This window comes from Canis lupus, chromosome 24, assembly GCF_048164855.1.
Source record: "Canis lupus baileyi chromosome 24, mCanLup2.hap1, whole genome shotgun sequence".
NCBI classification, from domain to species: Eukaryota; Metazoa; Chordata; class Mammalia; order Carnivora; family Canidae; genus Canis; species Canis lupus.
Window position 1 is genome coordinate 39,416,031 of NC_132861.1, and position 15,846 is coordinate 39,431,876.

A 15,846-nucleotide genomic window follows, 5' to 3' on the forward strand; every position below is an offset into this window, starting at 1 on the left:
TCTGAAATGAACCAAACACATGAAGGGAAATAAACAATAATGGCAACTCAGTCCTTGAGGAGAATGGAAAACGCTAAATAACCAAATCATGGAGAGATCTGGGAACTTTGGGAAGAGAGCTGGCATGAAGCCAATGACTTCTAGTATGGAACAAAAGGATCTATGTGCTTGGGCTGGGCTAGGGGATACACTAGAATCTTGAATTTCACTTGAGTCCACGGAGTGGCAGGGAACAGGTAAGAATGTCATAGATAAATGAAACAGCTAACCCAGTTATTTAGACAAACAAACAAATCCAAATGAAGCACACAAAAAATAAAGAGTGAAAAATGATAGAGCTAAAAGGATGATTTCAATGGTTCTCCCTTCCTTCCTTTCTTTCTTTTTGTCTTTCTTTCTTTTTTCCCTTCTCACCCCGTATATATTACCTTTATACCAGTCTACTCCTTCAGTGTCAAAGGGGGATGGGAAGATCGCAACTCCCAGGCATCCCACAAAGTAGGCAGGTCACCTTAGATGCAACCTTTACCCACTCAAAAATTCATCTCACATTAGCAATGAAGATTTGGGCATCACTCTGTATTGTCATTTTCCTTACTCATAAGTCTAAGCTTAGCATCCAACAGTTGTTTCTTTTTTGTATATAAAGTGTTTTTTAAAGATTTTATTTATTTATTCATGAGAGACACAGGCAGAGGGAGAAGCAGGCTCCATGTAGGGAGCCTGACGTGGGACTCGATCCCAGTTCTCCAGGATCTCGCGCTGGGCCAAAGGTGGTGCTAAACCGCTGAGCCACCCAGGCTGCCCCAGTTGTTTCTTTAAATACAAAATGAGTTCTAGCAATTTTGGGCTGGAGTCTTTTGGGTTTTCTATATACAGTGTTATGTCATCTTCAAAGATGGAGAGTTTGACTTCTTTGCAATTTGAATGCCTTTTATTTCTTTTTTGTTGTCTGATTGCTGAGGCTAGGACTTCTAGTACTATGTTGGACAACAGTGGTGAGATTGGGCATCCTTGTTGTGTTCCTGACCTTAGGGGGAAAGCTCTCAGATTTTCCCCATTGAGAATGATATTCACTGTGGGCTTATCATAGATGGTTTTTATGATATTGAGATATGTTCCCTCTATTCCTACACTGTGGAGAGTTTTAATCAGGAATGGGTGCTGTATTTTGTCAAATGCTTTCTCTGCATCTATTGAGAAGAGGATCATACAGTTCTTGGCCAACAAGCACATGAAAAAATGCTCCACATCACTTGCCATCAGGGAAATACAAATCAAAACCACAATGGGATACCACTTTACACTGGTGTGAGTGGTTAAAATGAACAAGACAGGAAATAACAAATGTTGGCAAGGATGTAGAGAAAGGGGAACCCTCTTGCACTGTTGGTGGGAATGCCAGCTGGTGCAGTCACTTTGGAAAACAGTGTGGGGATTCCTTAAGAAGTTAAAAATGGAGCTATCCTATGATCCAGCAATTGCACTACTGGGTGTTTACCCCAAAGTTACGGATGTACTGAAATTAAGGAACACCTGCACCCCAATGTTCATAGCAGCAATGTTTATAATAGCCAAACTGTGGAAGGAGCCACAATGATGTCCTTTGATAGTTGAATGAATAAAGAAGATGTGGGATATATATATATATATATATATATATATATATATATATATATATATATGTATATATATGTGTGTGTGTGTGTGTGTGGCTATGAATGTATATTCATACACTTACACAATGGAATATTATTCAGCCATCAGAAAGGATGAATACCTACAATTTACATTGACATGGATGGAACTGGAGGGTATTATGCTGAGTGAAGTAAGCCAATTGGAGAAAGACAATTATCAGATAGTTTTACTCATATGTGGAATATAAGAAATAGTGGAAGGGACCCTAAGAGAAGGGTGAAAACTGAGTGGTGAAAAATTAGAGAGGAAGTGGACTCTCAACTTTATGGTCAACTAATATTTGACAAAGGAGGAAAGACTATCCACTGGAAAAAAGACAGTCTCTTCAATAAATGGTGCTGGGAAAATTGGACATCCACATGCACAAGAATGAAACTAGACCACTCTCTTGCACCATACACAAGATAAACTCAAAATGGATGAAAGATCTAAATGTGAGACAAGATTCCATCAAAATCCTAGAGAAGAACACAGGCAACACCCTTTTTGAACTCGGCCACAGTAACTTCTTGCAAGATTCATCCATGAAGGCAAGAGAAACAAAAGCAAAAATGAACTATTGGGACTGCATCAAGATAAGAAGCTTTTGCACAGCAAAGGATACAGTCAACAAAACTCAAAGACAACCTACAGAATGGGAGAAGATATTTGCAAATGACGTATCAGATAAAGGGCTAGTTTCCAAGGTCTATAAAGAACTTATCAAACTCAACAGCAAAGAAACAAACAATCCAATCATGAAATGGGCAAAAGACATGAGCAGAAATCTCACAGAGGAAGACATAGACATGGCCAACACGCACATGAGAAAATGCTCCGCATCACTTGCCATCAGGGAAATACAAATCAAAACCACAATGAGATACCACCTCACACCAGTGAGAATGGGGAAAATTAACAAAACAGGAAACAACAAATGTTGGAGAGGATGTGGAGAAAAGGGAACCCTCTTGCACTGTTGGTGGGAATGTGAACTGGTGCAGCCACTCTGGAAAACTGTAGAGGTTCCTCAAAGAGTTAAAAATAGATCTGCCCTATGACCCAGCAATTGCACTGCTGGGGATTTACCCCAAAAATACAGATGCAATGAAATGCCGGGACACCTGCACCCCGATGTTTCTAGCAGCAATGTCCACAATAGCCAAACTGTGGAGGGAGCCTCGGTGTCCATCGAAAGATGAATGGATAAAGAAGATGTGGTTTATGTATACAATGGAATATTCCTCAGCCATTAGAAATGACAAATACCCACCATTTGCTTCAACGTGGATGGAACTGGAGGGTATTATGCTGAGTGAAATGAGTCAATCGGAGAAGGACAAACATTATATGGTCTTATTCATTTGGGGAATATAAAAAATAGTGAAAGGGAATAAAGGGGAAAGGAGAAAAAATGAGTGGGAAATATCAGAAAGGGAGACAGAACATGAAAGACTCCTAACTCTGGGAAACGAACTAGGGCGGTGGAAGGGGAGGTGGGTGGGGGGTGGGGGTGACTGGGTGACGGGCACTGAGGTGGGCACTTGCTGGGATGAGTATTGGGTGTTATTCTATATGTTGGCAAATTGAACACCAATAAAAAATAAATTTATAAAAAATAAAAATAAAAGAAAAAACAGAAAAGAAAAATTAGAGAGGAAGACAAACCATGAGAGATTCTTAACTCTGGGAAACAAACCAAGGGTTGCAGAAGGGGAGGTTGGTCGGGGGACGAGGTGACTAGGTGATGGGCACTAAGGAGGGCACTTGGTGGGATGAGCACTGGGTATTATACTATATGCTGGCAAGTTGAATTTAAATAAAAATTTTAAAAATATACAGAATGAAATTTTAAAAACCTAAGAAAACTATCATCTAATCTGGTCATTCTCAACATGGGTGATTTTACCCACTACTTTCCCCAGGTGACATTTGGCGATGTCTGAAGATATTTTTGGTTGTCACAATTGGTGCTACTGGTATCTGGTGGGTAGAAATAGGGATGCAGCCAGATATGCCAATACAGACCCCACAACCAATGATGTTTTGACCCAAAACATCAGTAGTACCAAGGCTGATAAACTCTGGTCTGAGCTGATCAAGAGAAAGGTTGGGAATTGCATATAAATAAGAATTAGGATGGAGAAGTGATCTGACTCAAATGTATTTGAAAAATTATAGAACACTTGACTCAAATTTGAGCCAATCACTTTGAGAATCTGTAGGTAATTAATGATTTTCTCAGAAAATGTGAGTTACCAAAAGAAACTGTAGAAAACATAGAACTTCTAAACTAATTATCATGGAAGAAACAGAGAAAGTTGCAAGAAAAGACAAAACGGTGAGAGACTGAGAGAATTCTATCAACATTTTAAGGAACAGAATTTTCCAATGTAATTTGGACTGTTCCAGAGTATATAGTAAAGAGAAAATCCTCCTTTTTTTAAAAAAAATCAGTTAACAAGTTAATACCAGACCTGACAAAGAAAACCCATGGAAAAGAAAATTATAGGGGAATCTCTATTATAATTATCAGTAATATTAAAAGAAAATATTAGCTAGAAGATTCTATTAGTACTTTAAAGCCATAACGCATGATTCCAAGTGGGATTCATATTAGTGATGAAAGTTTCAATATTAGGGAATCTAATACAATTTATCATTTTAAAATATGATTTATTTTAATAAATCACAGAAAATAATATGATCATCTTAATGATTTCTGAAAGGGAATTGTTAAAATTCAACATCTGAAAAAAATTTCATGTCTGTCCTTTTAAAAAAAAGAATATATAGATGTTTTCAAATCATGGTTTTATGTACCATAAAACTTTCTATGAGATACACATACATATATTTATATATAGTTATGTTTAGTCAATTATAAATAGAAGTATTATTAAATATACGTTTTTCCCTAAGGTGAACATGAAGAAAAGAAAACCTCTTTTCTAAAATTTGCTATTCCAAATATCTCATAGTCCAGGATACAGAAGTTATTTCAGAAGTGCACACATGACTCAAACAGAACCAAGTAAGTGTTCACCTAGAATTTAGGTTATACTTGGAAAGAGGCTTTTTTGCTGGGTGGAATATCATTAGTATGACTCTAGATTTGTGACTGCAGAGCCTGACTGAAACTTTAGAGGTGTGCAGAGTCCAATGGGATGTATTCACAAAATTATTAGAGTTTTGGTCCTGCAAAATAAGAAGGCTATGCAAGAGGCGCCTGGGTGGCTCAGTTGGTTAAGAGTTTGACTCTTGATTTCAGCTCAGATCATGATCTCAGGGTTGTGAGATTGAGCCCGGCCCTGGGGGTGAAGCCTGCTTAAAATTCTCCCACTTGTCTCCCTTCTCCCCTTCCCCTCCACTTCCTTTCTTAAAAAAAAAAAAAAAAAAAAAAAAAGGGTGGGGGACGCCTGGGTGGCTCAGCAGTTAAGCGCCTGCCTTTGGCCCGGGATGTGATCCTGGAGTCCTGGGATCGAGTCCCACGTCCAGCTTCCTGCAGGGAGCCTGCTTCTCCCTCGCCTGTGTCTCTGCCTCTCTCTATCTCTGTGTGTGTCTCTCATAATAAATAAATAAAATCTTTTTTTTTTTTTTAAAAAAAGGAATAGGATCAAAATTAATAGTTCACTGAATTCAATCAAATGTTGAAAGCATCAGGGCAGGGGCTTATATCTCTAATCTGATGTCAAAATTAAATAGTGTGTAGTTTGAAAAGGGCTACCAGGCTATCCTGTTTGACATGCATGGACTTGAAGTCTCTTTGTTTAATGGCTATTAAAGAGGGTCCTGTCTGTCTGTCTGTCTGGATGGTGAGAAACTGACCCTTTCAGGAGGCTACTCCAGATCTTATGTCCTGACCAAGACTTCAGATTGTATGCCATCTTATTAAATATGGAAAGAAAAACAATCTACACATTGGATATTTTAAGCATTGGTAATGTTTAAGAGAATCCGAATACTTAACAGATTAACAGTCACCCCAAAGTAAAAAGGCATTTGGGTAATTGGTTTAGACTTGTGTTTTTTAGGATGAAAAGAACAAGAGAAATGGACTAATGTTGTAAACGGTAAAGACCATTCAGGAGAATTTATGATTCTCTATATGTTCAGTTTTAATGTACTTGATTTATCAGAATAGTATCTAAGAACTTGGGAAGGTTTATTTGTTAATCAGACCTTTGAAAGACTTCAAAGGAAATTAAATATATTAAATTTATAAATGCAGTTTAAATGTTTAAGGGAATTTTATTAGATTATACAAGCGCTCTAAAACGTGACTGTTGAAATTTCCTAGGATTATAAATAGATGATAAGATTTGTAATTTAATTTGTAAAGCATAAGGAAGAATTAGGCTTCTACATTTGTAACTTATTACAGTCACTAATGTGACTAGAAAGGAATTTATAACTTATTAAAGTTACAAATTTTACTAAAGTCACATTTTAATTTTATGTGTGCCTATTAGTCTCTGAGTAATCTTGTTTGAGTACAAACTACCCCCTTAATGGCATCAAAACACTTACTCTAAAAAAACAAAAAAACAAAAAAAACAACAAAAAAAACCACTTACTCTGCCCTGGAGATCACAAGCACCAAAGATCCACTAGTTCGGAGAGCTCCAGGGCCATTTGCTACTAGAGAGGAGGTCTGCCCAGGAGCAAGGCCAATCAACGTAAAAGGCATCAAGAGATGAAAAGATGATCTCTTTAAACCTCTATATCCCACCATGCCTGAAGTCTGACTGCCCTAAATTTTTATGAGTCAATACACTCCTCCGTTATGCTTAAATTAACTTTTCAGTTTTTCTCACTTGCAAATAAAAGTTCAAGTGTTTGCAGCTCAGAGCATCTCCCCTCTTGTGACCTTTTCTCTCCCAGCTTTGAAATTGACAGGTGACTGTAGAGCAACAAATATTTGACTTTATGGATCAGTTTATCTGAATGGAGGTAGATTGCTCATAGTTCATTTTTAATGAGACTAGAATCAGCCACATTAAGCACTTTTAGAATATGGGACTCCCATAATTGAGAGGGGGATAAAAAAGACAGCACACTCAGTAGGAAAATGGACAAGAAGGAATTGGGCATACGGACAAATGGACAAATTGACAAATGAAAGATGGACACAAATTCTATGTAATTCACAGAAGAAAACTGATCCCCTCATCACTGGCATCGAGAGAGGCAAATATAAATAGCCCTGAGATACTAATTCAATCCATCGGATTGTCAAAAAATTCACAATTTTGATAAAATCATTGGTTGGTGGGGATGTGGGAAAAAAGAACTCTTGCACACTGCTAGTGGCACCATAGCTGGTGTGTTCATTTGGAGAGCAACCTGGCAGGATTTTGTGAAATGGAGCACACCTTTATCCTCAGACACAGTTTATTGACTCCTGAGTCTGTAGCCCCTCAAATTCTCTCTCAGATGCACAAGAGACTTGTGGTTTGGCTACAGCGTTGGGGGTCCTAGGAGTTAGAAATCACGAAGATGTCCATTAAAAAAATGTGAGAGTAAAGATAAGTAAAATGTACACCATATGTACACTAGATCTCTGTGCAGAAGGAAGGCTCTACAGATGGCAACATGGACAGAGCTCAAAACCGTGGGCTGGCTGAAAAAAGAAAGTACGAAACAGAATTGATGTGGGGAATGATACCTTTTAAGTACATTTTCTAAAACAAAAAGCAATACTATATGTTTCTCAAGGACATACATATAGAGGAACTTACTGAAAGTCATTTGGGAAAACATTGAGTAAATACACCAGATGCAGGGAAGGGGAATGAGACTGGGGACTAGGAAGGCAAAGAGGGGAAAATAAAATAAACTAAAATAATAGAAGAGGGACCGCAACAGAGAATAATGGTGATTATATGCCATGAAATTAGGAGCACGATCGGCTCAATTCTATGCATCTAATAGATCTTCATGATCATAATTTGAAATTGAAAGAGGAACAGACTGAAAGCCAATAGAAGTAATATTTCCCCCAAAGGAAATTTGGACATATTAGCTCAACAGAAATGGCCAGCAAGCACTACAATTTACCGTGGATGCTAACTGTGGAGTAAAATGGAAGTTTATGAAATAATATTTTGTGGCCATGACAGAGAGGAAATAGAACTTAGATTACATAGAAATTAAGATTGCAACCACATAAAAAGGAGAAAAATGCATGAGAGCACAAGGAAACAGAAACCGTTGTGTAAGGAAAGGGATGAGGAGTAAAATTTCCTGGAATAAAAGAACCATTCAAATATGTTTGAAAATAAGACCTAACACAACATATGAATGGCTATTAAGAACAAAAATCACGAATACCTATCATTTACATTGACATGGATGGAACTGGAGGGTATTTTGCTGGGTGAAATAAGTCAGTGGGAGAAAGACAATTATCATATGGTTTTACTTATATGTGGAATATTAGAAATAGTGAAAGGGGGCAGCCCGGATGGCTCAGTGGTTTAGCGCTGCCTTCAGCCCAGGGCGTGATCCTGGAGTCCCAGGTCGGGCTCCCTGCATGGAACCTGCTTCTCCCTCTGCCTGTGTCTCTGCCTCTCTCTCTCTCTCTCTCTCTCTTTGTGTGTGTCTCTCTTTCTCTCTGTGTCTCTCATGAATAAATAAATAAACTCAATAAACTCTTAAAAAAAAAGAAATAGTGAAAGGGATTATAAAGAAAGAGGGAAACTGAGAGGGGAAAAGTTAGAGAGGAAAACAAACCATGAGAGACTCCTGACTCTGGGAAACAAACAAAGGTCTCCAGAAGGGGAAGAGGGTGGGGGAAGAGGGCGGGGGCATGGGTGATGGGCACTAAGGAGGGCACTTGATGGGATGAGCACTGGGAGTTATACTATATGTTGGCAAATTGAATTTAAATAAAATTTTTAAAAATTAAAAAAAAGAAGTCTTCACCAAAAAAAGAACAAAAATCAAGGGTGCCTGGCTGGCTCAGTCAGAAGCGCATGTGACTCTTGATCTCAGGGTCATGTGTTCAAGCCTCACACTGGGTATAGACATTACTTAAGTAAATTAAAACTTAAAAACAATCTACCTAAAAAATAACAAGAATTACATCATAATCAGCCTTCTTGGAAGTCTTATTTATTTTGACTTGCTTGATCGTTTTTAAAGTTATAGTAGCTGATCTTGTACCACATGTCCCTAGAAATCCTTTCAAATACTGAAGGCCCAGACACTGAGAGAGACCCCAAGGGATGAGAAGAGATTCAGCAAAATGTCAAAACCTCTTCTAGCCAGGTTCACTTACATGAATATCCATGATGTTAATTTTCTGTACTCTTTTGTGTCTTGGAAATATTTCATAATTAAAAGTAAAAATAAGTCATTGTGATAAGACAAAACATGCTGAGCTCAGAACCTGGTCTGGAGCAGCCATGCAGAAAACTTTGGTTCTTTTCCCCATCCATGCTTTCATTCCTCCTGGATTTCTGTGGCTCCTTCCTGCACGTCTCAGGCATATGTCATCCCTCATCTGTCAACACTTGTCACTCCTTGCCCTGCCCATTGCTTTTCACCCATTCCAGACTTGCCCACTGCCATTGTTACAATGGTCAAGCTCTTGCCAGAACCATTGGTCATTTCTGTTCTTCTCAGTGGTTGGTGGAACAGACCTATCTATCTGGGGCTGAAACTATGGGAGGAGGAACAGAAGAGAAGCAGTTCCAAGGGCAGCAGCCACCAGGAGCTTGTTTCCCAGGAATAGCAATGACTCAACTGTTCCCCAGGAATAGCAATAAGATCATTGTTATTCCTACGGTAACTACCACCGACCCCCCTGATGCAAGTCCCCCAGGCACCAGCAGTTTGTTCTTGGCCCTTGGGGCTTCTTTTTTTTTTTTAATTTATTTTTTATTGGTGTTCAATTTACTAACATACAGAATAACCCCCAGTGCCCGTCACCCATTCACTCCCACCCCCCGCCCTCCTCCCCTTCTACCACCCCTAGTTCGTTTCCCAGAGTTAGCAGTCTTTACGTTCTGTCTCCCTTTCTGATATTTCCCACACATTTCTTCTCCCTTCCCTTATATTCCCTTTCACTATTATTTATATTCCCCAAATGAATGAGAACATATAATGTTTGTCCTTCTCCGACTGACTTACTTCACTCAGCATAATACCCTCCAGTTCCATCCACGTTGAAGCAAATGGTGGGTATTTGTCGTTTCTAATGGCTGAGCAATATTCCATTGTATACATAGACCACATCTTCTTTATCCATTCATCTTTTGTTGGACACCGAGGCTCCTTCCACAGTTTGGCTATCGTGGCCATTGCTGCTATAAACATCGGGGTGCAGGTGTCCCGGCGTTTCATTGCATTTGTATCTTTGGGGTAAATCCCCAACAGTGCAATTGCTGGGTCGTAGGGCAGGTCTATTTTTAACTGTTTGAGGAACCTCCACACAGTTTTCCAGAGTGGCTGCACCAGTTCACATTCCCACCAACAGTGTAAGAGGGTTCCCTTTTCTCCGCATCCTCTCCAACATTTGTTGTTTCCTGCCTTGTTAATTTTCCCCATTCTCACTGGTGTGAGGTGGTATCTCATTGTGGTTTTGATTTGTATTTCCCCTTGGGGCTTCTTGATGTCAGCAGTCTAAGATGCCTATGACCACTCCCTGTAACTTTGGGATGTTCTAGTAAAAAGGGTCAAATGTGGGAAAGAAAATCTGGAACTTTACTACTTGCAACTGGCTGACAGCGGCCTGTCTCCTAATTCTGCCTGGAGGAGACTCAGTCTGTGGTTCCAGCATAGCCTCTGGGAGTTCTTGAGGGCATGGGATTTAGAGTGAGAGAGGAAGATAAGGAGAAGCTCCTCTACTGTCCTCTACTGAACAATCTTCTTGACTTTTTCCCTAGCCTCTGAACAATCTGGTCTCACTTTTTGTTGCCTATTGGTGGATACCCCAAGACTCCAAAACATAAAATGACAAGATACAAACGAAGGCATGATTAGCCCAGGATTACAATAGATGTCGTGCCCTGCTGGAAGCCAGGGCTCTTGAACCTTGAGTCTTTGTGTCACTCTTCAGATTCCTTTGGTTCTACTGATAGCCATCTCTCTCTGACTTCTCCTCTTCTTCTTCCTTCTCCTTCTCTCATTCTTCATTATCTATCTGATTATTATTATTTTTTAAAAAAATTTTTTTATGATAGTCACAGAGAGAGAGAGAGAGAGAGAGAGAGAGGCAGAGACACAGGCAGAGGGAGAAGCAGGCTCCATGCACCGGGAGCCCGATGTGGGATTAGATCCTGGGTCTCCAGGATCGTGCCCCGGGCCAAAGGCAGGCGCCAAACTGCTGTGCCACCCAGGGATCCCATCTATCTGATTATTGACCGCACACACATGCTGAGTTCATAGAAATTTCCAAGGCTTCCCTGAAAGATACAGTTGACAGGTTCCCTGCTTCTGAAAGAGCTCCCAGTTTAGTTGGGAGAATAAGAAACCCCATGAGACCTCATGAAGCAACCAGTGCACCTGTGCTGAGCATCAAGTGAAATTTGCATACAAACCCTAGTGATAACCAGGTCTTAGGGCATTGAGAGCCTCCTTGGACAGTGATGGAGAGATTTGTCCACCTCCTGACCAGGTGGAAACTCAGTCCAGGGCTTCAGGAAACTTGAAGGGTCATTGAAAAGGCTCAAAAGTCAAGGTGGTCATGCAAGCTTTTAATGGCGCAAGAATTTCTTCTCTTTTGACCACTCAATTGCTAGCATTTTTTCAGAGCTGAAAACTAGAAGGAATGATGTCATTATACAGACTAAGAGGGGGCCTTTCAGAGAGGGCCTCCAACTAATCCAGCAGTAACCCAGAAATAAACAACCATATCCAAGAACTCAACCTCACTCTGACAGAGGGATATGCCTGCTGAACAGGGTCATAGATGCCATGTCCCCCGGAAGCCCCAATGAAGCTGTTACCCAAATATCATCACAGAGTAGCTAAAAGGTTCCCACCTTCCTAGTCCTGTTCCTATACAGATTCTGATAAGCGATGTTAAAACAGGAAGTAGTCATTTTAACATTAGTCTTAGCATGTATGTTCTGGGCTGAGTCCCTAATGGTTCCCCCCAGGAGAGGAGGGCTTAGGACAGAGCTGCTTAGGATGCCATTCAAACTAAGAGTTCAGATGCCCTCAGGTGATCAGGATTTTCTTCCTTTTAAATGCCAGGTAGCTTATATATTTTAGGATCCTGGCTTCTTCTCTGCTTATCTAAGCTATTGCTGAGATTCTCTGAATAAGGCCTAGATTCATCTTTCTAACCAAAAACAAAAAGACCTGGATTTGCCCCTACAAATACCCACCTCTTCCATGCTTGACAAAGAAACTTTCTGTTCAATATTAGTTAACAACATGAGAGGTTATGGATGTTGGAGATGAAGGACAGAGGGCGAGGACAGGACAAGCAGGGCTCATAAAAGTCCAGGAAGAACTGTTATAAGGACAACAGGCTTTCACGAAAATAGTGTCACGGCCACCCACGGACAGCCTTCAAGAAAGCACACAAATTACAGAGAAAGAAATGAGTGAAAATTGCCCAGGAGGTGGACGGCATCTCAATCCATGATATTCCTATTTGGGAGGGAAAGCTAGTTTCTGAAGCATAAAAAAATGGTTCATGTTCATTTCGAGTCAATGTGACATTTTTCGTGCCAGTAATATTTCACTTATTTTAATTTCTGGTGGTTGGGAATGTTCTCTCTGGGTAAGATTTACAAAATATTTAGCCTGATTTTATAATAATCCTCTCTTCCAAAAAAAGGGGGGGGGCAGGTCCAATAATCTCTGACAATTAAACTCAGAGTGATTTTTTTAGTATTTCCCTTGAAGGGATGTCTACTGCACTTTGGAGTCCCTGCAATTTAACAGGTGTCCTGATTATTTTTGGTATCCGACCCCAAAGCTGCCAGATTGTTTATATAAGAATAGGTGTGGCTAGAGACTCTAGAGACACTGGCTCCTTCCTTGCTTCTAATGATTTGGGATGGATTTTCATGCCCATTTAGGTTATCGCAGTTTTTTTTTTTTTTAAGTACAAGCTTTTGTAAATATATGTAAGGCAGCAAAGGAAAATGAAAGAATTGATCAGAAGCAGATGAGGGAAGCTAATCCATATTTAAATGAGGCATTACACAATCAGCTTCCAGAATAAAAACACTTCTATCTCTGATCACAAGGTGGCAATAGTACCCTACTCATTTAATATAGATGAAGCCAATGCTCTGGGAATTTGCCACCACTCGAAAGGTGAGACTGTATATTGCAGGTGCATGACACCTTTTCCTTGTTCAAGCCATGATTTTTTTTGATGAAATTGAATTAACTGATGTATATTTACTGCATGTTACTCTAAAGGAAGCCCAGGGATTCTGGGCATCAATGTAGACCTCTCAGGATTACTTCAACACACAGTCTAGGCTTCCAGAACAAGACGGAATCTTGAGTGTGGCCTTGACACCGTCTGGGGTTGTGTTGGCTTGGGGAGCTCCAATAAGGCATGGTTTTAGAAGCTTCCCACATGAGAATAGTCTAAAATGGGCTCTTTGTGGCAAATTACCACAATGACAGGAATTCTTCAAGCCAGCCTCATTCTCTCCTGTTCTTTTATTTTGTATTAAAGATTATTTATTTATTTATTCATGAGAGACACAAAGAGAGAGAGAGGCAGAGACACAGGCAGAGGGAGAAGCAGGCTCCATGCAGAGAGCCCGACGTGGGACTCGATCCCGGGTCTCCAGGATCAGGCCCTGGACCGAAGGTGGCACTGAACCGCTGAGCCACCTGGGCTGCCACATTGTCTCCTGTTCTTGAAGACAATAAAATAACACAACTCCCACCAGTCACTCTACTTCCCAATGGCTCCTACTCTGACCCCTCAGACTCCGTATCCTCCCTGACTTGCAAGTGGCTGTAATACTTTGAGAAATAGTTTGGGAACACCAACCCTATTCCCTCTGGGTGGTAGCTCCTTACCCATCTCCCTTAATGTCATTCATGTTTTCTCCCTGGGCTGTGTCTCTCTGCTCCCAGCCTGCTCTTTGGATGGGGACACAGGCATAGCTCACCCACTGGAAGGCCACCCACTTGCTAAAGCCAAGCCTTAATTTTTAAAATTTTTTAAAAGTGCATTTCAATGTGAGCCAATTAACTTGAGTCCTTTTCAATAACAACCAGAATAAAGTATCATCAAGAGCATATATTTCTTCAACTCACCTGGTCTAGTGATAACCCAGTAGATTGCGATGTCTGTTTAGCTCAATGAGCTATTTTTCATTCATTCAAAACCTAATCTCTCATTTTTCTCTCCAATGAGAATAATATATAGACCATTGTGCACCACCTTCTTTGTCACCAAGCTCATTCTCTCTAGCACTGCATGTTCTTTTAACTGCTCTACGAGCCACCTCCCTTAAGAAGTCCCAGCCTCCTTTATGGTTCTTGGGAGCCGGGCCAGTTCGTGATCCTAATTTAGAAATTTACCAGCACATTATATGGTCTCATTCATTTGGGGAATATAAAAAATAGTGAAAGGGAATAAAGGGGAAAGGAGAAAAAAATGAATGGAAATATCAGAAAGGGAGACAGAACATGAAAGACTTCTAACTCTGGGAAACAAACTAGGGGTGGTAGAAGGGGAGGTGGGCGGGGGGTGGGGGTGACTGGGTGACGGGCACTGAGGTGGGCACTTGACAGGATGAGCACTGGGTGTTATTCTATGTGTTGGCAAATTGAACACCAATAAAAAATGAATTTATAATAAAAAAAAAAGAAATTTACCAGCAGAATGTGCTCAGGCAAGTGACCCGGCCTAGCTAAAACAGCACCAGCTCAAAAGGTGCTGAGTTCATACATGCAAAGCATGTGAGGCCAAGCACAAAATAGGTGTTCACTATTCACGCTCTCACTGTTCTATACGTCTGGCAGTAGTTTTTCCATATGAATTGAGCATGTCTCTTTATTCTGATGGTTTGAGATCTATGGCCTTGCTGGCCCTGGAGAGACTGCCCCTCTCAGAACTAGCCAATTCCTAAAGATAGTTAGAGACTCACCTGAGAGCATGCCTTTCACATGCAAACCAACCAATCCAGAGCCCACATCCCCACTACCACCTTTCCTGGCTTACATAGGGCTCTCACATGGCGCCTCTATTACCCCAGAGTCAGGTACCAGACAGCTAAGATACAGCCCCGACACTCAGAACTTGCTGAAATCATTCAAACTGGCCAATCCTAGATTGGCACTCCCTGCCTTGCATGTTCCTTCCCACAGAAGCCACAATAAAGGCTCTTACTCTCATTCCCCTCACCCCCAACCCCTACCCTGCACCTCCATCCCCCCTCCCCCCGCAATCCCACCTCGTGACCAACTCTGGTGCTTCCCCACATTGCGTGGCATGTCCCCACCCCTTGGGGACTGTGAGTAACAAACTCTGTTCAATGGCACTCATCTCCTGGTCTGTTGGTCTCACCACCCCTGAACAATAATAAAACCTACATTTAATAATATTTTAACAAGGCTCAAGGCAGCCTTGAAATATCGATATTTTCCATGTTGTTAGAATAAAATTCTACATATAGACATGATAGCCAATACAATGTGTAGAATTATTATTTAATATCTGTTGTGAAATAAAGACCCTATTGTGTGATTTGGGGAATACAATGATTTAAGACAATCTTTCACTTTCCCAATTTCACCACCTCTTAGAGCAATCCGATACACGTGCAACCATAAAAAACAGAAATCACAGAACGACCATGATCACGGCAGTGACAGAGGTACAAGGAAATCATGAGAGGGCAGTAATAGTGAAGATTTATTCAAGGATGAGATTGCCATTGCTGATGGACTCCAACATTTTTATCTTCTCTTACGTAGGCTGCATTTCTTCATTCTATGCAATCAAGCCTTTTCAGCGTTAATGTGAAGATGGATAGACTTGAAAATCATTCTCCAAAGACGACTAGCACTTTCTCGATTAATTCAAGTAAACCATGGCCACCTGACAAGATCTTTATGCTTGTTGTAAAGCAGATAATCTTTATGGCACACAATTCCTTCCAAGACAGAAATGAAGTGTCAGAACTTGTTTATACAAGAACACTCAATTCTGTATGTGGGCAGCTTGTATTT

The 15,846-nt window shown here is 40.5% G+C and overlaps 1 non-coding gene across 1 annotated transcript; it reads right to left on the bottom strand.

Annotated features, from left to right (window-relative positions):
- Positions 1 to 465: 465 nt before the first annotated feature.
- Positions 466 to 615, bottom strand: LOC140616657 (U12 minor spliceosomal RNA). The gene has a single exon (XR_012017071.1). It is a non-coding gene; the product is annotated as a U12 minor spliceosomal RNA (small nuclear RNA).
- Between the last annotated feature and the right edge of the window lie 15,231 nt (positions 616 to 15,846).